Source organism: Triticum aestivum, chromosome 5A (genome assembly GCF_018294505.1).
Source record: "Triticum aestivum cultivar Chinese Spring chromosome 5A, IWGSC CS RefSeq v2.1, whole genome shotgun sequence".
Classification (NCBI taxonomy): domain Eukaryota; kingdom Viridiplantae; phylum Streptophyta; class Magnoliopsida; order Poales; family Poaceae; genus Triticum; species Triticum aestivum.
In genome coordinates, this window is record NC_057806.1 from 409,875,809 (window position 1) to 409,881,734 (window position 5,926).

Below are 5,926 nucleotides of genomic sequence, written 5' to 3' on the forward strand. Positions count from 1 at the left end.
TGATTTGGCTAGGAACGTTGATAGAATTTCTCTTGAGGTTGATTGTTTAAAGCTTAGATCTATTCCTCCTAAGCATGATATCAATGAGTCTATCAAAGCCATGAGAATTTCCATTGATGAGTGCAAGGAAAGAACCGCTAGGATGCGTGCCTCCAAAGATGCCTTTATTAAAGTGTGTTCTTCCAATTCCTATTAAAATCAAGATGAAGATCTAAAAGTAATTGATGTGTCTCCTATTAAATCTTTGTTTTTCAATATGAATCTTGATGAAACTGAATATGATCTTCCTTTACCTAGAAGGCGTTCTAAAAATTCGGAGTATTTAGATCTTTGTGATAAAATTGATGAAAGTGGGATTGAAAGAAATAAAAATCTAGATATTGCTAAACCCACTATATTGGATTTCAATGAATTTAATTATGAAAGTTGCTCTTTAGTTGATTGTATTTCCTTGTTGCAATCCGTGCTAAATTCTCCACATGCTTATAGTCAAAATAAAGCCTTCACCGAACATATTGTTGATGCCTTGATGCAATCTTATGAAGAAAAACTTGAGTTGAAAGTTTTTATCCCTAGAAAACTTTATGATGAGTAGGGACCGACTATTAAAATTAAAATTAAAGATCATGAGTTTTATGCTTTGTGTGATTTGGGTGCTAGTGTTTCAACTATCCCCAAAACTTTGTGTGATTTGCTAGATTTCCGTAATTTTGATGATTGCTCTCTAAACTTGCATCTTGCAGATTCTACTATTAAGAAACCTATGGGAAGAATTAATGATGTTCTTATTGTTGCAAATAGGAATTATGTGCCTGTAGATTTCATTGTTCTTGATATAGATTGCAATCCTTCTTGCCCTATTATTCTTGGTAGACCTTTCCTTAGAACGGTTGGTGCGATTATTGATATGAGGGAAGGGAATATTAGATTTCAATTTACATTAAAAAGGGCATGGAACACTTTCCAAGAAAGAAAATAAAATTGCCATATGAAACTATCATGAGAGCCACTTATGGATTGCCTACCAAAGACGGCAATACCTAGGTCTATCCTCGCTATTATGCCTAGCTAGGGGCGTTAAACGATAGCGCTTGTTGGGAGGCAACCCAATTCTATTTTTATTCCTTGATTTTTGCTCCTGTTTAGTAATAAATAAATTATCTAGCCTATGTTTTTGTTGTGTTTTTTGTGTTTAATTAGTGTTTGTGCCAAGTAGAACCGTTGGGAAGACTTGGGGAAAGTCTTGTTGAACTTGCTGTAAAAAACAGAAACTTTAGCGCTCACGAGAACTGCTGTCATTTTTATTTGGAGAGTAATATTTAGTTAATTCTTTTTGCAGATTATTAATAGATAAATTACTCACGTCCAGCAATTTATTTTAGAATTTTTGGGGTTCAGATATTGCGCTAGCTACAGATTAATACAGACTGTTCTGTTTTTGACAGATTCTGTTTTTCGTGTGTTGTTTGCTTATTTTGATGAATCTATGGTTAGTAAAATAGTTTATAATCCATAGAGAAGTTGGAATACAGTAGGTTTAACACAAATATAAATGAAGAATGAGTTAATTACAGTACCTTGAAGTGGTCTTTTGTTTTCTTTCGCTAACGGAGCTCACGAGTTTTCTGCCTTAAGTTTTGTGTTGTGAAGTTTTCAAGTTTTGGGTAAGGATTTGATGGATTATGGAACAAGGAGTGGCAAGAGCCTAAGCTTGGGTATGCCCATGGCACCCCCAAGATAATCTAAGGACACCTAAAAGCCAAAGCTTGGGGATGCCCCGGAAGGCATCCCCTCTTTCGTCTACTTCTATCGGTAACTTTACTTGGAGCTATATTTTTATTCACCAACATGATATATGTTTTGCTTGGAGCGTCTTGTATTATTTGTGTCTTTGTTTGTTAGTATGCCACAATCATCTTTGCTGTACACACCTTGTGAGAGAGCCATACATGAATTAAAATTTGATAGAATACTCTATGTGCTTCACTTATATCTTTTGAGCTAAGTAGTTTTGCTCTATGTGCTTCACTTATATCTTTTGAGCTAAGTAGTTTTGCTCTATGTGCTTCACTTATATCTTTTGAGCTATGTAATTTTTCTCTATATGCTTCACTTAGATCTTTTAGAGCGCGGTGGTGGATTTTTTAAAAGAAACTATTGATCTCTCATGCTTCACTTAAATTATTTTGAGAGTCTCTTAATAGCATGGTAATTTGCTTAATAATAATATGCTTGGTATTCAAGATTTGTGAAACTTTCTTTTGAGTGTTTTGAATACTAAGAAAAGATTGAAGCATGATAATTGTTTTGAGATGTGGAGGTGATAATATTAAAGTCATGCTAGTTGAGTGGTTGTGAATTTAAAGAATACTTGTGTTGAAGCTTGTGATTCCCGTAGCATGCACGTATGGTGAACCATTATGTGATGAAGTCGGAGCATGATTTATTTATTGATTGTCTTCCTTATGAGTGGCGGTCGGGGATGAGCGATGGTCTTTTCCTACCAATCTATCCCCCTAGGAGCATGCGTGTAATACTTTGCTTTGTTAACTTCTAGATTTTTGCAATAAGTATATGAGTTCTTTATGACTAATGTTGAGTCCATGGATTATACGCACTCTCACCCTTCCACCTTTGCTAGCCTCTCTAATACCGTGCACCTTTCGCCGGTATCATACACCCACCATATACCTTCCTCAAAACAGCCACCATACCTACCTATTATGGCATTTCCATAGCCATCCCGAGATATATTGCCATGCAACTTTCCTCCGTTCCGTTTATTATGACACACTCCATCATTTTCATATTGCTAGCATGATCATGTAGTTGACATGTATTTGTGGCAAAGCCACCGTTCATAATTCTTTCATACATGTCACTCTTGATTCATTGCATATCCCGGTACACCGCCGGAGGCATTCATATAGAGTCATATTTTGTTCTAAGTATCGAGTTGTAATTGTTGAGTTGTAAGAAAAATAAAAGTGTGATGATCATCATATTAGAGCATTGTCCCAGTGAGGAAAGAATGATGGAGACTATGATTCCCCCACAAGTCGGGATGAGACTCCGGATGAAAAATAAATTAAAAAGGCCAAAGAAGCCCAAATAAAAAAAGAGGCCATAAAAAAGGAGAAAAGCCCCAAATAAAAAAATTAAAAAAATTAAAAATATGAGAGAAAAAGAGAGAAGGGACAATGTTACAATCCTTTTACCACACTTGTGCTTCAAAGTAGCACCATGATCTTCATAGTAGGGAGTCTCTCATGTTATCACTTTCATATACTAGTGGGAATCTTTCATTATAGAACTTGGCTTGTATATTCCAATGATGGGCTTCCTCAAATTGCCCTAGGTCTTCATGAGCAAGCAAGTTGGATGCACACCCACTTAGTTTCTTTTTGAGCTTTCATATACTTATAGCTCTAGTGCATCCGTTGCATGGCAATCCCTACTCACTCACATTGATATCTATTGATGGGCATCTCCATAGCCCATTGATACGCCTAGTTGATGTGAGACTATCTTCTCCCTTTTTGTCTTCTCCACAACCACCATTCTACTCCACCTATAGTGCTATGTCCATGGCTCATGCTCATGTATTGCGTGAAGATTGAAAAAGTTTTGAAAAAGTTAGAGTATGAAACAATTGCTTGGCTTATCATCGGGGTTGTGCATGATTTAAATATTTTGTGTGGTGAAGATAGAGCATAGCCGGACTATATGATTTTGTAGGGATAACTTTCTTTGGCCATGTTATTTTGAGAAGACATAATTGCTTTGTTAGTATGCTTAAAGTATTATTATTTTTATGTCAATATGAACTTTTGTTTTGAATCTTTCTAATCTTAATATTCATATCACAATTAAGAAGATTTACATTGAAATTATGCCAAGTAGCACTCCACATCAAAAATTCTCTTTTTATCATTTACCTACTCGAGGACGGGCAGGAATTAAGCTTGGGGATGTCTGATACGTCCCCAACGTATCTATAATTTTTTATTGCTCCATGCTATATTATTTACTGTTTTGGACTATATTTTCCACTTTTATATTACTTTTGGGACTAACCTATTAACCGGAGGCCCGGCCCAGAATTGTTGTTTTTTGCCTATTTCAGTGTTTTGAAGAAACGGAGTATCAAACGGAGTCCAAACGGAATAAAACCTTCGGGAACGTGATTTTCTCACCGAACGTGATCCAGGAGACTTGGACCCTGCTCCAAGGAACAAAAGAGGCGGTCACGAGGGTGGGGGCGCCCCCCCCCCCCAGGGCGTGCCCCCTGCCTCATGGGCCCCTCAGAGATCCGCCGACGTACTCCTTCCTCCTATATATACCTACGTACCCCCAAACAAACAGATATGGTGCCAAAAACCTAATTCCACCGCCGCAACTTTCTGTATCCACGAGATCCCATCTTGGGGCCTGTTCCGGAGCTCCGCCGGAAGAGGGCCATCATCACGGAGGGCTTCTACATCATCATAGCCTCTCCGATGAAGTGTGAGTAGTTTACCTCAGACCTTCGGGTCCATAGTTACTAGCTAGATGGCTTCTTCTCTCTCTTTGAATCTCAATACAAAGTTCTCCCCCTCTCTTGTGGAGATCTATTCGATGTAATCTTCTTTTTGCGGTGTGTTTGTTGAGACCGATGAATTGTGGGTTTATGATCAAGTCTATCTATGAATAATATTTGAATCTTCTCTGAATTCTTTTATGTATGATTGGTTATCTTTGCAAGTCTCTTCGAATTATCCGTTTGGTTTGGCCAACTAGATTGGTAGTTCTTGCCATGGGAGAAGTGCTTAGCTTTGGGTTTGATCTTGCGGTGTCCTTTCCCAGTGACAGAAGGGGCAGCAAGGCACATATTGTATCATCGCCATCGAGGATAACAAGATGGGGTTTATTTCATATTGCATGAATTTATCTCTCTACATCATGTCATCTTGCTTAAAGCGTTACTCTGTTTTTAACTTAATACTCTAGATGCATGCTGGATAGCGGTCGATGAGTGGAGTAATAGTAGTAGATGCGGAATCCTTTCGGTCTACTTGTCACGGACGTGATGCCTATATACATGATCATGCCTAGATATTCTCGTAACTATGCTCAATTCTGTCAATTCCTCAACAGTAATTTGTGCACCCACCGTAGAATACTTATGCTCTTGAGAGAAGCCACTAGTGAAACCTATTGCCCCCGGGTCTATTCTCATCATATCAATCTCCATCACTTTAATCTTTCTTTGCTTTTTACTTTGGTTTTACTTTTCACTTTGCATCTTTATACCAAAAATACCAAAAATATTATATCTATCAGATTTCACTCTCGTAAGTGGCTGTGAAGGGATTGACAACCCCTAATCACGTTGGTTGCGAGTAGCTATCATTTTGTGCAGGTACGAGGGACTTGAGCGTGGCCTCCTACTGGATTGATACCTTGGTTCTCAAAAACTAAGGGAAATACTTACGCTACTCTGCTGCATCATCCTTTCCTCTTCGGGGAAATCCAACGCAAGCTCAAGACGTAGCACATGCGTCCATGGGCGTGGTGCGTCCCCACTATCAGCCTCTCACCTACAGTCATCTTCCTATGACTCTCGGTTGTTGACCATGTTGACCACACCGTGCCGAGCGCACCCAGACTGGAACGACCCGGAGATGGGGAAGACGGGGCAGTGGAGTCGCAGATGGAGAGGAGTGGGAAACTTCACTGGTTCGGGTGCGCGGCAGCACAGCCGCGGTGCCGCCCACGGGAGATGGGAGCAAGAACAGAGGTTGAAGAAGGAGCACGGCTGTTGGATTAACATCCAAAGGTCCAGCTGCTAGAATCATTTTTTGATTAAGTTGAAAAAGCTATGCGTACACGTCTGCTTAGTAGGCCCACAAGTCAGTCACCAAATCTGACGGGTCCCAGCTGTCAA